The sequence below is a fragment of the Triturus cristatus genome, chromosome 10 (genome assembly GCF_964204655.1).
Source record: "Triturus cristatus chromosome 10, aTriCri1.1, whole genome shotgun sequence".
NCBI lineage: Eukaryota > Metazoa > Chordata > Amphibia > Caudata > Salamandridae > Triturus > Triturus cristatus.
The window spans coordinates 258,648,371-258,667,802 of NC_140593.1; positions in this window are offsets into that span (position 1 = coordinate 258,648,371).

Genomic DNA, 19,432 nt, shown 5'->3' on the forward strand with positions numbered 1-19,432 from the left:
AGACTTTAGATAACCGGAGCACTGACTTGCCTTCAATGGGATTTTTTCATAACATTTTCAATACAATCACCATTAAGATTGCTGAGGTCAAGTGTTTAGTGGTCCCAAATCAACTCACCGTGCATACCTGAGAAAGTCTAATTAATACCCAACAGCGCCAGGGCGGACCCCAGTGTTCGGTGCCTTCAGCGGGATACCTTAAATCACTAACAAGCATCCTCATTTTAAAGACACTTTCATGTCTAAAACCCCTCCAACTGACATTGGCTAGTGTTTTCCCATTTGATAAAATAAAACGTTGTACCATTAAACCAGTGGAAACGGGATCTGTGTTGAAAAGTTGACTCCGCGTTGAGCATTGGGTCTTTGTGGGTTTCTCCTTTTACATGCTTTCATTGTTTTAAGTTTCACTAATACTATGCACTTCTCTTCTGCTTAGGGTGACCAGATTCTGAAAAGAAAAAACCGGGACAGTTCACATACCACATTAGGGATTAGCAGCAAGGGTTCGAGGGTTGCTGCCTGACTGCCCTTATCATTTTTGCAGCTCCGCCCGCAACTGAAATCGGACATTACTTCCAGTATGTGCGCCTTGTCTGTATGGCGTTTGCTAAAAAAAAAGAACTAGGGACTCCCTGCTAGAAACAACAGCATCTGCTGCCTCTCCTGGCACTGCAGCAGTTCGGTTTCTCTGTACTGAGCAGTTTAGGACCAATTTATCTCCTTTTCACCCGCACTTTAAAACAGACTGCTTACTTCAAAAGCAAACAAATGGAAGTATTTTCTTTACTTTTAGGCAATCGCGGCACCTGAGCTTTAGTTTATAATGTTAATAGCTAAAGCGCGAGTGCGCCGATTGTAGCAAAAGTAAGCAAATAAAAAAAAGTCGCACACACCGGCCGGCTTTTCGTTTGTCTTGCGCATGCGCCGCTGACATGTTTAGGTCAGGCAGCGATGCGCAAGACAAACAAAAAGTCCGAACAGTGCGGACTAAAACTGTAGTTGGTGGCCGCTGCTTCCGGACTACACGGAAGTCAGTTGGGCCGCTGAAAACAAGGTAAGAGACAGTATGCCAACACTAAGCCAATTGCAAGCAGCAGGAAAAACTACTGGCTGCTTGCCAACATATAGAGATTACTTTAGGTCTCGCATGCAGCGCATAAGCTGCCAAGGCGAGACCTAAAAAGAATAATTCAATGTTAAACCTTATATAGGTGAGATGCAAATATAATGTTTGTTAGAAATGGGGGTCTCTAGTTGGCAATGGTTTTCGTCGGTGAGACCAGGGTTGCGGTGCGAGATGTGGCGCTGCCTTCTGTGGTGCCTTCAGGACACAGTCAGCAACGGAGTCAGTGACGGAGTCGGCTGCTTTTCCCTTCTCTGTGGCAATTGAAACAGCAGTTCCAGAAGCAGTACCCAGAGGTTGGTGAAGTCTTTGCTGTCCCTTAGACTTCAGACCAGGAGGCAAGCTCTACTTCAAGCCCTTGGAAATACTCAGCACAAATAAAGAAAGTTCAGTCCAGTCCTTTCACTGCCCAAGCAGCAAAGGGGCAGTACTCCTCATGGCAGCTCCTCCAGCTCTTCTTCTTGGCAGGTTCCCTGATTCCAGTTTGTTCTAAAGTTCTGGGGTCTGGGCCCCAATATTTATACTCAAAATTCCTTTAGTCTCTCAGGCAGAGAGTGTCTGTGCTTAGTCCAAACCAGTTCCGTCCTCTCTGGCACAGCATCCTGGCAGTTGGTGGAGACAGCATTGTCCAAGGCAGACAGGGCTTATTCAGATGCAAGAAAAATCTCCTCCCACCACTCTAAATGCAGACCAGGCCTTTTCAGGTGCTAGTGAAAACTCCTCCCACAACTCTGAATACAGACCAGCCCTGAATCATTCAGGAAAGACATGACATACATCACCACCCAGTGGCTGTCTGAGAGAATGGGCATCCCCAGCCCCTGTCACACCAAAGCCAGACAGTCAATCCACAAACCAGCAGAGGCACACAGGATGGCTAAGCAAGAAAATACCCACTTTCTAAAAGTGGTATTTTTAAACACACAATATAAAAATCATCTGTACTAAAAGATGCATTTCTATATTCTGAGTTCAGGTATACTAAACTCCATCTTTCGATCCTGTCCCAATGGGAATATATATTTCCTAAGATGTTATAAATTAACTCCCATTCTACCCTATGGGACAGATAGCCTTTCAATAGTGAAAAACGAAATATATTGTAATTTACTACCAGGACATGTCAAACACACCAGTGCATGTCCTATCTTTTACATGCACTGCACCTTGCCCACATGCATACCTCGGGCCTACCTCAGGGGTGACTTATATGTAAGAAAAGGGAAGATTAGGGCCTGGCAAGTGGGTGCACTTGCCAGGCCGACATGGCAGTTACACACTGTGCACAGACACTGCAGTGGCAGGTTTGAGACCCCTTTTCAGGGCTGCTTGGGAGGGTGGTACAACCGGTGCTGAAGGCCCACTAGCAGCAATTGATTTACAGGCCTTAGAACTCTCGGTGCACTTTACTAGGGACTTACTAGCAAAGCAAATATGCCAAAGATGGAAACACCAATCCATAATACAATTTACATTGAGAGCATTTGCACTTTTGCACTGAATAGCAGTGGTAAAGGGCCCAGAGTTCTAAAACCAACAAAAATAATATCAAAAACAGGTGGCCAAAAAGCAAAACGTCTGGGGGTAACCCCACTGAAAAAGCCAAGTCTAACAATTATGTACAACGAAGTTCTTAAGTTGACATAAGTAGGCCTAACATGTTGCATATCGCACACATTTTAAAATGATCATATTGTCTCTTACTTAGCCTGTGCACTGAAATCTTCAGATTTAAATATAGTGTAGTAAATTCAGCTGGCTGGGTTCTCCCTACAAATCCTTGTAGAAGTTCAGTGCATTTGCTTAGCTCGAACGGAATTCAGGGAAATTATTGTGCCCCATCACTTTCAAAGCTCACCAGCCGTCTGTCAATATTTTACAAATCCTAATGTTGCCTAAATGTGAGTCAAAATTGGGAGCAGAAGAGATTGTAGTTCTTTGCATACTGCATGCTCAATGTCTGTAAGTGAGAATTTAAAATCAGCAATTAAAATGCATAATTTCTAAACTCTTGGTTATGGCACATGTATTTCTAAATATGGTAGTATGCACAATTTCCCCTGGAAAATAAGCATGTGAATTGGAAAGGCAAAAAGCCTTTCCAAGTTAAAAAAAGGACAATTCTTTCACATTTACAGCCAAATTAACATCAGCAAAGATGTGCGTAAAAATACTCCATATATAATAATTACACTGAGCGTTTACATGGTGCACTCAAGCCTCCCCAAATCAAAACAATTGCTCAATTTACAGATACAATTCACTGCAGCCCAGACTTGCAAACATTCTTACCTTTTTGCATGTCCTCTGGCGCGGGCACAGGTGGCATGCTGATGGAAATTGTCATGTCAAGCTCCAGGTAAAATAGCAGAAGGTGGTGGGGTTGGCTTGGACACATATGCAACTGCCAGAAAGGTCAAGGCATGACATGCAAGAAGGTCTATAGGGATTGTTGGTGTAGTGTCCTAGCATGGACACGTTCTAGTGTTCATAAGTGTATGATCTACACTTTACACCCACCCACCACCTACGTCACTGGGTCAGGTGACTAGGCTAATAAAAGGGCCGAGCGCACGTGCTCGTGGCCAGTTAACCCACCATATAACCATGTGTCTGCGTCAGTGCTTCCTAGCATGAGGGCCTAGGGCCCCAAACGCCACATTGGCGACGAGGCGGGTAATCTACCCCGCGTGTGCAGCCCCCGATCGGCGCACCTTTGATGGTTGAGGGGGAAAGAGGACTGCCCGGTGAGCACACCCCCGGGTGACGGCGCCACGCGCCGTGAAGCCAGCCAGGCGAGCGGAGCCCGCAGCAGGCCCTGCGGTGACCGGGTGCCCACCCCGCACCGCCATGAAGACTGGTAGGCGTCGCTGTGCCCCAGGGAGGAAGCGTCGCAGTCGGGTGCCCACCCCGACCTGCCGCGGTGCCCAGAAGCGCCCAGAAGGAGAAGTGCCGACCGTGCGGAGCCCACCCGCGTCGGCCGCGACCTGCCCGGTGAAGGAGAGGAAGTGCGGACCGTGCGGAGCCCACCCGCATCGGCCGCGACCCACCAAGGGGCAGCGATCCACGCGGAGCCCACCCGCGGGAGACAAGAGGCCCGCCGGCCAAACGTAGAGGAGCCGCACCAGAAGTAACGGCCACGCGTACTGAAGTCCGTGCGAGGAAGCCGGTCGAGAGCCCACCCCGCCGACTGAAGGTATGCAGTGACTCTCCCCCCCCCCACCCGCAGCGTGTAAGCTTTGTGCCGCTGCTGCTGCGGTGGGGGGCGCGATTAGCATAAAGCGACAGCGGGAGCCAACCCCGTTCTGCCCCGGCGAAGAGAAGCGAGCGGCACCGGCAAGACCCCCCCCCGCATGGTCCGTGAAGGGAAGGGACCTGCTGCGGGGGTGGGAGAATTGGAAAGTAAAAGCGGAGCCCACCCGCAGCACTACACAGGATCGCCGGCCAGTGCCGGCAATCAGCACCAAAACTCCCCCCCCCGCGCAGCAGGAGAAGTATGCGAGGCTGCCGCGGGAGGGAGGGAGAGAGGCCCAGAACTGCATGCGGCCAGCGCCGCTCGCGCGAAATAAATAAACAAAGGGGACGAGCGCCCGCGAGGCAAAGACAGTACAAGAAAAACAAAGTTACTACCAGCGGGTGCCTACCCCGCATGAGGGCGATCGTAAGTGCAATGAATGGCCGCCGCCGGCCGGAGGAGTATGCCCCACCGCGCAGCACACGAAAGAACTGCGAGCAATCGGCCAACGCCGCCGAAAATTGACTCATACGGTGTGCGCGATGGCACCATGCCCCCAAGGAGTGTTGCCTCGCCCTCTGCGCAGCCCACGTGCCTGGGCCCTCCATGCAGCTGCTGAAAAGTAAAGCGGAGCCCACCCGCAGTGACAAGGGTCCTACAACTCACCCACAGAGTAATGCCTGAACATATACTGCACACTGAAAATGCCTGTGCCCCCCCCTCCTGCCTTCAAATAAATAAAAGTAAAAAGACTTACCTGCTGCCACGTCCTGGACTCCACAGCTCCAGCCCCATCTGGACTCCGCTGGTCTGCCTGGCTCCGGCTCCCCTCCAGCTCTCCTAGGCACGAGTGAAGCCTGGAGGAGTGGAAAGGAAAACAAGGCATAGAGTTCTGGCAGTACAGAATGGTTGCTGCTGAAGCCAAGGAAAAGCAACACTGCCACCCAGTGGCCACTGGTGGTACTGCAGCACACAGAAACCAACAAGCCTACAGCAAGCCAAGGAAGTCCAGCAGCTACAGGAGACCGACGGAAAGGGAGAAGAGGCAGCAAGGCAAGTACCGCAAGGTCTGACGGAGGCGCGAAGGTGAGCACACGGGAATGCGACGGTGAGCGACGGAGGCGCACAGGAATGTGCCAGAAGCGCAGGAACGCGACAGAAGCACAGGAAGAAGAGACGGTGTGCCACAGGGATGCAGCGCCATCCCGCAGCAACAAGGAGGAAGAAAGAAGAACGGTGTCGAGCCACATCCACCCCAGCGAGGACTGCGCTGTCGCCGCATCTAGTGGAGCGAACCCTCGAGAGAACAAACGGACTCAGCGCAGAGGTACCCCGGACGCGGACAGTACACTGCAGCGCCTACACAAGAGGAACCCACTGAAGAGGATGGGCGCAGCAAGGATCCAACACTGGCGGGCAAGGATGCCGAGCCCCACCCAGTGGCGCCAAGAAGCCACCACATCACGTAATCATGATACTAGGAGCAACGCTACACTGAAGATGTACCACGACGGTACGAAGAGTAGCACGCACCAGCGCCTGACAAGGCAGCGGACAAAGGTAGTCACACGACGTGATGCACCCCGTCAAGCCGACCAGCCAAATGGTCGCCCCAAAAAGGCCAAGCCGACCTGCCAAACGGTCGCCCCACAAAGGTCAAGCCGACCAGCCGAACGGTCGCACCACAAAGGCCCAGCCGACCTGCCACATGGTCGCACCAAAGAAGCCGACTCGCAAGGAGTTGCACAAAGAGGTCTGACGCAAGACCGAAGATATCCTGCCAGTGATCGGCAGCGCGGACCGTCAAGTGGTCCAAGAAGCTCAAGAAGAACCAAAGTAACTGGTGAAAAGGAGAAGATGAAGAGAAGGTCACGACCCTAACTCGGAATGCTGAGGAAGATGAAGAGAGTGTTCTCGGACGAGGACAAGACCAGGGGGAACACGTGCAGAGTGCGCGCGCTGCATGGAGAAGCCTGGCCAGATAAGAGGAGAACAGAAACGGTCCAGAGTAGGTCGTGAAGCGAAGAGATGAAGAGACCAGAGTGGCACGTCCGCCACTAAGAAGAAAGAAGACATCGCAGTGGCACGTTTGCCACTACAAGAAAAGAAGATGTCTGAGTGGCACGTTTGCCACTACAAGAAAAGAAGATGTCTGAGTGGCACGTTTGCCACTACAAGAAAAGAAGATGTCTGAGTGGCACGTTTGCCACTACAAGAAGGAGGATGATATCAGAGTGGCACGTCTGCCACCTAAAGGAAAAGCGGAAAGAAAGATCTGAGTGGCACGGTTGCCACTATAAGAAGGAGAAGAAGTCAGAGTGACATGACAGCCTCACGGAGAAAGAAATAGAGGACAAGGAGAAGAGTGTGGCAAGACTACTCACACCTCAAAGACAAGGAAGGTGACAAGCGTCAGAACACAGTGTGCAAGTCCTAAAGAACACCCGTGGCACGGAGAAAAGACCATCTGTTTGATGATGCTTTCAGCACACCTGGGATCTGCAGAGGTGAGCAGGCCGGACCATTCGAAACACCCACCTTTGGGGTTACACGGACACTGGTCAATGCCAGCCGTGGTGACTCAGGGGCAAAGGCCTCAGGGATGCCGGTGAGAGAGAGTATCCCCGCGACGAGAGATGGTCATCAGCCGCCCTTCAGCAAAGGTCTCAGGAGGATGAAGACTTCGCGTGCTAAAGACAGGAGCCAACAGCCACCCTCCAGGTCTGACTGCGGCATCTAAGGTGAGACCTGCCGTCTCCTCCGCACCCGTACTTATCGGCATGGGAGTAACACGATACAGGACACTGAACCCAGGCCAGATCTGAGGAAGAGGGCCTCAAGGATATCCCGTGGCAGGGGAACACCTGTGAGAGGGGCATCCTGGTGAGAGGGGTGTCTTGCGAATAACCCGTTTTTCTGCAAAACAGAACACACGCCACCGACAAAGAAAAGGACTGGACTAAAAGGATAAATGGCAACATCTAGCGCTGAACCAAAAGAACTCAACACCTGCGTTTGTCGCCAAGAAAGTAAAGCGAAGAAAGACTGTGAGAGCAACTTCAAGGCAGAGCCGTCAAACAGACTAACTCCATCGAGCACCCATGACTGGTGCCACAGTGAACTGGTGATCGCCCGCGACAGGAAGAACATCGTCCGCGACAGGAAGAACATTGTCTGTGACTCCAGGCTGCTGAAGCGTGAGCGACTCTGCAGAAGTTTAGTCACTGTATTACGTCTGTATATATATTTCTTTTTTCCCCTAGGTTGGACATTTGACTCCGGGTTTTTGTTATTAAAGATTGGGAGGAATGTAGTGTCCTAGCATGGACACGTTCTAGTGTTCATAAGTGTATGATCTACACTTTACACCCACCCACCACCTACGTCACTGGGTCAGGTGACTAGGCTAATAAAAGGGCCGAGCGCACGTGCTCGTGGCCAGTTAACCCACCATATAACCATGTGTCTGCGTCAGTGCTTCCTAGCATGAGGGCCTAGGGCCCCAAACGCCACAGTTGGCAGCTTCACACACACACAGCCGAATGGGGATGCACTGCAGACTGACTTACTGCAGTCAAGTGCTGCCCAAACGTGAACGAAGTGTGATACTCAGCTACCCTTCATGTTGAACCTGTCTGGCCAGTGAAAATGGCAAGGCCAGACTCAGTGGCGTAACGAAACTTGAGCCCCCTCCCCCACTGCAAAGTACATGGAGCCCCCCCCACACCTATGCTCCAGGCACTGGTCAGAATATGGACAGAGCAGGCAGTGACAGGTAAGGGCTCAAATGACAAAAGACATTGGCCTGCAGAAGCTCAGTGGCCCATTCTGAGCTGGAGTCTATGAAAAGAAGCCTGCAAGCGAAGTCAAGGCACTGGGTAGCAGGCGAGCATGGGCTCCAGCGTGCAGCAGGTTAGCGGCATGGCTGGGTCAAGTAAGTCCTCCTCCAGGAAATGGACGGCAGGCCACAGGCAGGCTGATGCTCTCTCCTGCTTTGACCTAGATCAGCCACTTGCCCCACTAAAAAGTTGCAGAGATGCCTCTGATTTAATGGCATCACCACATCCCAGGCAGTCTATCATGATGAGAGGCTGTGTCTGGTGGTACAGTGGGCTAACGCATCCACTGCAGGGATCTGTGTTGAAAAAATTGGAAAAACTTGTAGCTTTGGGAGATTTGTGCTTCATTGCCCGCCTCCCCATCCCCTGAGGAAGAAAGTGTGAATTAAACTGCTCAACTGCTCCATAGGCCTCTGTGAAGGCGAGCAAGCCAGGCACACTCCATGCTGTGCTTTCCCAGGCCAGCTCATTGTCGCTGTAATGTGCATTACATTAAGCCGCTTCTTTTTCGGCGGTGCCACACGCTCCCTAAATTGCTTTTCTTCGTGTGCTCCCAGCTCCCTAGGTCGGCTCAGCCACGGCTGAGTTAATCAAGGTAGATGAGGCCAGTGAAAGTCAACGAAATAAAAAAATTAAAAACTGCCCACAAAAAAATTAAAATCCGCCCTCAGCTGGCCCTGGTCAGTGGCCTTTCGACCCTCGACCAAAAGGTTGCACAGGTTAATCCGACTTTGCTGAATTTACATATTGTCGCAATTCACTGATTTTGACCTTGCTCATGTTTCGTCCTCTCTACATTATCATGTAATTGAAGAACTGACTGTAAAATAGCAGTTGCTGTCGCCTTGTGATTAATATTCCTATTTCTGTTGAGTTCAAGGCGGGAAGCATGATGCATATATTGATATAACAGCAAAACAAGCACAGGTGGTCTTTCGTATGAGGTGTAAATGCCCTGGTGAATATGAATAACTTTGTTATTATTTATATTTGTACCATGGAAAAATACGGCTTTCGCATGGAAATGGTCCAGGTAATAGCAGGTGCGTTTTTCACCTTGAAATTGATTTTATGCAAAATGTTCCCACTCGGCAAAAAAACAAATGTCGCGAGAAAAATGCTGCATGCAAAAGTCTTTTCCTACAGAAATACATGATAACAAATATTGGTTAATTAAAAGATCTAGTCACGCAGAGGCAGTCAAAACAACAGCGGTAGATTGTAATGCCAGAAATAGAATAAGGATGACATTTTCTTCTGCAAGCTGACAACATTTACTTGAGACTTTTAACTTGAGATGAAACTGTACCTGCCAAGTTCTTGCACGTTAATATCAAAACTTGTGACTTTAAAACTCGATCGATGTTTTTTATTTTGAATATCAAAGGGAAAGGAAAGTCCCAATTTTAACTCGGCTCATATGCAGAAAATGTTACTGGGAACGCCGGTTCTTGACCTCATCTAATTATCTACAAGAACCTACTCAGGTCGCCAGGATCTTTTTACTTGCAGAATAGCATAGAGGGAAGAAGCACAATTATCAGGTCGTATTTACCACAATTGGACATTCTCAGAAATGAAGACTCATAATCTGGGAGGTTGACCTTTTATTATCAGCAAAAACATCTGAATATATAGGCACCTCAATACCAAACACAAAAGATATATGGGAATTAATACAAAAGCTAGTCTGCGAAGCATTCGCATGCGACTAAAGATAAACAGAATTACAACTTCCAAGAGCATCAGGTACCCTATGACAATCGAAATATCAAAATTTAAAGTCATCAATCAATTCAATTCTATCCCTACTCTACTTCTAAGGTGACATACCTACTTAGCATTCCCTTCCAAGTAAGGATCTCATAAAGGTGTCAGCAGTGAAACTTCCTGAGAAGTCTTCACCATTTGAGAGCTCGATCTGAATCGCTCCTATCCGTCCCTCTCCTAAGTCTCGTCTCTCTACCCACGGGGCTCTGTCCCTAATACAAAACCCCAAAATACTGTATACGCCCTTCAACCCACCCCTTCAGGCAGGTTCTTCTTCAGTATAATTCCATTTGACTCGACTCTTCTTTCTTTCACGAATTCGACCTTGGGTCCCAGGCCTTCTCTGTACCAGGAGTTGCAATTTTACATTCCGATCCACTCCCTTCAGGTCTACTCCTTCTTTCTCCTTTCCATCGAACAAAGACTCTTTCTACTAACGAGCTACATAACCTTGTACCTGTCGCCAAAATGCTGAATAGGAAAAAACCCCTAACATCATGAGATTTCACAATTCACTGTATTACAAGCTTTGCTAAAATCCTGCCACCTCAATAAAACATGGCTAATATAAACGAAGGCCTTCACTTTACATACACCGTTTTAGGCCTTAAACTTAAACATACTATTATCATCACAACCTACATAATCATCTACTACTAAATTAGTTATCTTCTTTATCCTTATAACATGACTAAATGTCTCTTTATGCACGACATATTTATCCTAAGCATCACATGTTTCACTACGTTTCAAAATAACTGATGGCCTTTCTCTGTTCTCGAGGCCTGTTACATTTCTACTTTTCTATTTCACATTAATACATTTCTATTATTCTCAAATAACACGTTCCTTTATATGCGGGTGCTGTCTAACAAGGAATATGGTGCACCCCTATAGTTTCGCATCTGTATCGCTCCATCAGTTCCCCCCTTTGATGACAGCTTGTCATCACACAAATCCATCTTATACAGAAGTGGTAACCATTCCATGGTGTCTGAAACCCTCCATTCTTTTCAACTCTTGGTATTGATTATCTTGCATAAATGCCACTCGTTGTTCATATCCCCTGATAATCCTCTCAGCTTTGTTCTCTCGGTACCACTTGTAGGCTCTCACGAGTCCCCACAAACAGACCACACAAACCACCACAATCAAAATCGGCTTCAGCACATATCCAAGGATTCCACTTCCCAACTCAGCAAACCAACTTCCCACATGTCCAAATCCTTTTCCAATCCTTTCCCACACATTATCTTCTGCCAATACGGCAACTTCTTCATGAAGAGTGGTAATGTTGACTATATATTTCCTGAGCTCTTTGCTGTTGTCTGGAATATAAGTGCAACATTCCTGGACCTTCAGAGTTTTGCAGACTCCGCCCTCTTTGGCTAACAGCACGTCTAAGGCAAGACGGTTTTGCAAAACCATTGTCCTAATCGATAACATCTCTCCATCCACCAACAACAATGATTTTGCCGTATTCATCGACAACTCATCAACTACAGTTGCTAATTTTCGTATTTTTACATCATTTAAAATCACACCCAACCCAGGTATGATTGCTCCAAAGATATCCCCAGTCACCGCTCCTACACTAACATCCCTTCTCACTCTAGGGTGTTGTCCAGCCTCTAGCAACTTCAAATCCTCGGCATGGTATATCTTTGGGAAAATAACAGCCAGATAACACACTCCGTACCACTTCTCAGGCAACCTCACGTACGCATTCTTTCCACACACATAATATACCGTTGGGATAACCTGTACTTTACTCTGCAAAAAGTCTCTAGCTGAATCTTCTACCGTAAATGTATGGGCACAGGTACTATGTCCCACCCAAATTGTGTCCTTATACGACTGTGGACGAGCAATACATAGAGTTCCTCTCTGTACCTCGTCCAAAGCTATGGGTCCATAACTTCCCCTTGACTTATGTAACCTTTCTTCATCTGTCCAATCAGTTGATTCCTTTCCCCCATTTTTATCTTGGGTTAATTTTCTATATCTGTCCTCAACCTGTTCAATAAATTTCTTTTCAATATCTGACACCGAGCATGTCAGATTGTTTCTATGTGCATAAGCGGTATCCAAACTTTGAGTCGGGATAAAATAAGTCTGCAGTCTATCGTGCGACTTATAATAATCATATTTGTTCAAATTCTTAAATGCTGGTACGTCAGGAAGTACTGTATCATAATTTGAGAAATAGTACCCGAATTATTTCCTTTCGTAAAACAGGCTAAGCAATAAACTGCAAGAGATTCCATAAGTCAATGGAAGGTGATGGTATCTGATGCCTTCCTCCACAGAAGCAGGCAACTGCATACACACATAGCAATCTTTCGCATCCATCGCACCAACGTACTCATACAACAGTTTTGCATATGCATTGAGCTTGAAGTCACCTTTCGACAAATCCATGTGTAGCCTACGACTTTCTTCTAACATCATCTCCCTCTTATCTAATGAGATGTCTCTCTCGGTACTGGTGGTATCAGGTGTAGGTGTTCCCAACATCTTCCCCTCCTCTCGGTAAGCCACTACATACGAAGATATGACCACTGCAAAAATAACAGCTATGACTACTCCCAACAGTGTACCTATCACTATCTTTGCCCTCCGGTGTGTACTTCTAATCTTTGCCATCTTTCCCTTACGTTCAGATCCTAATACAATGTCAATAGACGTGAGTGTGAGTCTTCTTCTCATTCAGATAAATCTCTTTAAGGCCACAATTTCTTCTTCTCCGCGTATTTTCTTTTCTTTAATGTTCAGTCTCTAATTCGCTCGGATCAACAAAGGCTCCCCTTCTTCAGCTTCTTTTATAAACGTTCAACTTTAATCCACAATAACTGCAGGTCCCAACAGCGCCAGGACCCCTTCCAAGATTTCAAATTTAAGCGCTCCCAGTTCTTGGGGAGAAGGTATAACTGCAAAATGCGGGAAAGCCAATGTATCCAAAATCAGACTACGAATGCTACTCAGGAGTGGTGGGTCTGGAATGTAGAGAGTCAAAATACCCTCGATCTCCAATCCTGGGACCTTCAGCACCACATCCACCCCCAGATTCGGAAGACCGCCGACAAGCGTGATCGATCTCAGCCTCCCTGTACTCATCTGTTCTGGCATTCGTCGCCACGTATGTCCACTCAGGTGAAGTGTACCTGTGACACGGTACCCTGGCCCTCCTCGATCTCCTCGGAGCCTCCGGATCTTGTTCCTCCTCACTCTGCTCCGACTCCTGCTCCTCCGACACTGGGGCAAGATCTCTTTTCGGTGTCTCTCTTGAATTTTCCCGTCTCAGACTCACGGGCCAAACTCGTTTTGCTTCTGCGACATCTCTGCTCTCCCTTCGGATACCCTGTGCACTGTCCCTTTCTCTTGAAGGATTTGGCTCCACTCCGTCAAATGCACCTTCCTCCGCTTCCGGTTCTGATTCGGAGTTTCTCTCTCCTTCGCTTTCAGCTCGTTCCAGTGCACAACCAGCTGCTTCAGCCACCCTTACAGCTTGACTTGCCCTCTCAGATGGCCCTGCCACCTCAGCTGGATTTTCATTTACTAGAGGGGCTGTATCTTCCAAGGGTGCTGGAACTCTACGGGTATGGGAGGCGTGCACCCAGTTCGGTAGTCCCCCACACTTCACTGCAGTGTTGGTGACTAAAATAATCTGGTAGGGTCCCCTCCAGCGAACATCCAATCAACTCTTCCTCACGTGCTTCCTGACTAGTACCCAGTCTCCTGGGCACAAGTCATGACACAGGTCACTTGCAGCTGGAACCGCTACCGCCTGCACCTGCCAAGACACAGAATGAACCACGTCAGCCAGGCCTTTACAATAGTCCAGAATAACATCATCAGTGATATTAATCAACGCCGAAGCTGGTATTGCTGGCACACGCATTGCTCTCCCCATCAAAATTTCGTGGGGGGACAGTCCAGTCCTCCTATCGGGCACACTTCGGAGATTCATCAACACCAGGGGTAAAGCGTCTGGCCACTTCAGGGGAGTAGAGGAACACACTTTTGCCATGCGAGCCTTCAACGTCCCATTTACTTGCTCAACAATCCCAGAAGCCTCTGGTCTATAACTGCAATGTAACCTTTGATCTATGTTCAGGGCAGCGCAAAGCAATTTCATTAAATCACTATGGAAATGCGTTCCTCTGTCCGATTCCAAAGAGGTCGGAACCCCGAACCTCGGGATGAGCTCCCTCAACAGTAATTTAGCTACAGTTAGGGTATCACACCTTCGTGTGGGGTAAGCCTCCACCCATCTTGAAAAGACACACACTACAACTAATATGTATCTCAACCCATTACACCTTGGCATCTCTATGAAATCTAACTGCATCCTATTGAAAGGGCCCCCTGACCTCCCTATGTGACTCATCGTCACAGCTGTCCTTTTCCCCACATTCATTTGTTGACAGGTGACACATCTCTGGCATACTGCTTCGGCTGCTGCCCGAAACTTCGTATTGTACCACGTCTGGCGGAACACTCTCACCATTGCGTCCCTGCCAAGATGCACAGCACCATGTATCAATCGTGCCATTGGGTTTAACAAACATTCCGGCAACACCGCCCTTCCATCCGTTGAAACCCAAACATCCACATCTCCCTTTTCACATCCAGCACGTACCCATCCATCTCGTTCTTCCTCTGACACTTCGTCCTGCAACTGTTTTAACTCCTCCCAAGTATCTGCCATTGCCAACATCAGACTGAGATCAGTAGTCTCCTCTTTTCCCCTCATGTGTCGCTCTGTAAAACTGTACCCTTGTTCTGCACAAAATCGGGCTACTTCATCAGCATAGCTATTTCCAAGGGACACAAAATCATTTCCTCTCGTATGTGCTGCACATTTCACTACTGCAATTTCATCGGGGCCTTGCAACGCCTCCAGCAGTTGTCTTACATAGTCGCCATTTCTAATGGGAGACCCAGATGATGTCATGAACCCCCTCTGGGACCATAACTGTCCGAAGTCGTGAACGACACCAAACCCGTACTGACTGTCCGTATAAATCGTTATACGAATCTGGTTAGCGGCCACACAGGCACGAGTCAAAGCAATTAGCTCAGCCACCTGTGCGGAGAATACTCCTTCCAAACAAGCAGCTTCGACCACCCCAGTGATGGTACAGACAGCAAAAGCTGCTCTCAACTGACCCATATTGTCTCTTAAACATGAACCATCCACAAAGAATATCTCATCAGGCTCAGAGAGTGGTTCATCTACAATATCGGGTCTGGGTTTGGTGCACAATTCAGTCACATCGAGGCAATCATGATCCTCACAATCTTCATCGTCAATGTTTGGTATGGGCAACAGTGTAGCAGGATTTAAAACAGAACACCTCTTCAACGTTACATTTTCAGCAGCTAGTATGACTTGTTCATAACATGTCAATCTGTTATTCGTGAGGTGTTGTGTCTTAGTCCTGGTCATTAACAATTCAACAGAATGTGGCACATGTACAGTAAGCGAATGACCCATTACAATGCTCTCACATCTCTCAATACTGACACCCGTTGCAGCAACGGATCTGAGACATCCGGGCAACGCAGAGGCTACTGGATCTAGTGTAGCCGAAAAATAGGCAACTGGTCTACGGACATTCCCATGGACCTGGGTTAACACTGCCAATGCACAACCTTATTTCTCACAGCAAAACAATGCGAATGCCTTCTTATAATCTGGCATTCCCAATGCTGGTGCACAGCACAAGGCTTCTCTTAATTTCAGGAATGCTCTTAAGCAATCTTCATCCCATGGTACCGGATCACTCACATCCTTGTGCGTCAGCCTCTGTAAGGGCTTTGCCTCAAAGGAGAAGTTTGGGATCCATTGGCGACAGTAGCCAACCATTCCCAAAAACATTCGTACCGCCCTCTGAGTCGTAGGGACGGGCATTCTCAAAATCGCTTCTATGCGATCCGGTGATATTTTCCTCTTACCCTTCTCAATCCGATGTCCCAAATACTGTACCTCACTCAAACAGTACTGTAATTTATTTGGGGACACCTTATGGCCATTCTCTCCCAGGAAATTCAACAGTGCCACTGTATCAATCCTGCAGGCGTCCTCAGTTTTTGACGCCACTAACAAATCATCTATGTACTGGACGAGAACAGACTCCTGAGGAAGCTCTAAACCCTCAAGATTCTTTTTCAAAATCTGATTGAAAATAGATGGGCTCTCAGTGTACCCCTGTGGGATACGACACCATGTTAACACACAACTTTCCAGCCTGAATGCAAAAAGAAATTGGCTCTCCTCATGCAGAGGAATCGAGAAAAAGGCTTGACACAGGTCAATCACGGTGAACCATTCCGCATCACATGGGATTTGGAACAGGATCACGGATGGATTTGGTACCACAGGACAACATGGAATAACAATCTCATTAATTCTTCGCAAATCCTGCACTATCCTGAATTTCCCACTGGGCTTCTGCAATCCCATTATGGGTGAGTTGCACGGACTACCTCTGATTTCTCTCAGGATTCCTTGCCTCAACATAGAATCAATTACAGGTCTGATGCCCTCTATAGTATCTGGTGACAACTTGTACTGGGGAGTTCTCGGGTATTCTACATTCGTTTTGACTCTTATCTTCACTGGATCTATACCCTTAACTAGTCCGATCTCTTCCCCACTAAGATCCCATACATCAACTGCTACCGACTCCCTCAGATCCCCTGGGAGTTCCTCCACTGTAAGTGCGGGATACATTTCCACGCACCAAAGCTGATTAGCAACCTTAAAGGTCGCATCATCATCCTTTGTCTGTACTTCTACTCCATTCGGGGTGCAATAAATGGTACAATTGAGTTTGCACAATAAGTCTCTTCCCAGCAGGCAAACTGGGCTAGAATCGCACACTACAAACTGATGCCTATCACTGAAGTTCCCAATCCTAATCGGGATTGGTTCCGTCAGTGGGCTAGTCAATTGCCTGTTCGCTACTCCAACAACTTGGATTGTTTGGCCAGAAAGGGGTAGATACGGAATAACTGCAGACCTTACAGTCGACCGGGTAGCCCCCGTGTCAACCAAAAAGGTCGTAGGGTGGCCATCAACTTCCGCTTCTACAAATGGCCCCCTTTGATCTACTTCTAGAACTGCCCTGAGCTCACAGTCATCCTCTCCTCCCCAGTAAGATCTTGTTGCTGGATCGGAATCATCTTCCCCATTCACTTCGAATAGGGGCATCTGTACATACGTCCGAGCTCCCTGCTGCATATTCTGTATCCTAGGCGGTCGGGGAACTTGTACCTGCGGAACATTCGTCCCCCCTTTTGTCATTCTAGGTTGCGTCACTACAGGGAGTGTATCTGCCTCTGGAACATAGGTCAACTCTTCCTCCTGTTGTATCTGATTTAATGGATTATACGGACACTCGCGTCTCCAGTGTCCAATCTGATGGCAAAGGTGACAAGCTGTGGTCTTTTTCAGTATTGTCACATCCATCCCAGTCTTGGGATCTACTCCTCTCGGCCTCAACTGTCCCTGAGCACTCTGTGCTCCTCCTTGGAAATTTCCGTGTCTTCTTCCCAACGTTCCTCCAGTAGACTGTCCCTGCACTGCGGTCTGCATCTGTACCAATAGCAAATTATCTTTCAATTTCTTGTGCTTAGACTCAATTTCATCACTACAATACCTGGCATATCGGAGAATCTCATCTACTGGCTTGTTCTGCCAACAAATCAAATGTTGCTGTATCATTAGGCTAACCTCTGGCCTCAATCCCAACACAAACTTGGACACAAACTGCCCCATGTCCTTGGTGTCCAACGCCTCCAAACCACTATACTGTTTAAAAGCTTGCAAAAGTCTCTCATAAAATTCATGCACTGTCTCCTTAGGTTCTTGTACTGTTCTGTCTATCTTTACCCAATCGGTATCTTGTGGTGAGACCTTTGATTTCAACCAAGTGATTACCTGTTCAAACTTTTTCATCACCAAAGGCGACGGGCCATGGGTAATCAAATCTCTGTCAGGCTCTGAGGCGGGCCATTCAATCGCAACCTTACACGCCGTCCACAGATCCCCCGGGATCACAATGTCAAACAAGGTATTCAAATCAATCCACAATACCTTCGAAATTTTTACAAAGCGGTCTACTTGCTTGTACCACTCTACAGGCTTTCCCTTAGCCGGGTAAAATCATTTGTGAACGGAGCCAAATCACCTCGACTCCAGGGTACATGTACATATCCTCCGTTCTGTACTTCTCGTAAAGGGAAACTCCCTATTGCCATCGCACCTCCTCCCGGTGATGGCGTCTCTCCCACTACTCCTCTAGCACTTTTCTTTTTGGACCATCTTTCTTCCCATCTATCGAGCATTACCCATGCCCGCATCGCTATTATCAGATCTTTAACATGAGTTCTCAATCCCATGATTCTCTTGTCTTCCAATTCCTGATCACTATACTGTAGGCGGTGATCACCTTGCAACGTTTTGGTTTTTGACAGATCTATCCCATATCTTTTTGCTAGTTCTGCCAATTTCTCATGAGCCATGCGTGCCTTGCGAGTCACATCTTTCGCTACAAAGAGTAACTCATCCGGTTCGTAAGTCAGTATTCTTTCTAAAGGTAGATTCCCACTTATTATCTCTTCCACCTCTGCCTTTAACCTTACGATATCTAACATTCTCCCTCTCAATGCTCCCCTCAGCACTTCTCGGCATGCTGTACCGTCTCTGTCGCTGTATTCACATTCTCTTTCTTGTGACTCACCCTCTGATCTTTTCATAGGAATCGAGCGATTTTCAACCGACCCTCGATCCCTTTCTGCGTCTAGGACACCTTGACTTTGGGTTCTCACCGGTGGTGTCCACATTCTCAGGTCTGATCTAGACTCCATTAAAGATTTCGGTCTAGGTCTCAATTCTCCCTGTCCTTCTGAGGAGTCTGCTGTAGCTGGCATCGGTGTACTCCATTCTATAGGACTCGGAGCCCATTCTACTCTCCTCCCCGAGCCACTTTCCTCTGTCTCCGCCCTCGCTCTATTCTCCGTCTGCTCTGAACTTCCTGCCGATTCTGGCTTGAGCTCGTACATCGACTCAATAGGCCCGATGATAACAGGTATTTTCAGCGCATCTGGTAACCTCACTCCTCTCTCTACCTCCGTGCTGCCTACTGACTTATACCGCATATTCTCGGTTCCCATAGAAATTTTCCCTTCTACTCTTACCTCTGATCTAGGTACTGTTCCCCTACATTCTTCCTTCGTCTCACTGCCTTCTGAGGCATCTGGATTGTATGGAGGTGGTCTCTCCGATAACAATCTTTCTACCAAGCTATCATCCGTATCACTGTCTTCGTCTCCATCTACTGTCTTTTCTTTTGGTTTTCCTGTCGCCACTAATAAGGGATATAATTTATGTCCCTCTATTGCCTGTTTTCTCCACCTTTTTTCCGCGGCATCCCATCTAGCATCTTGGAACGC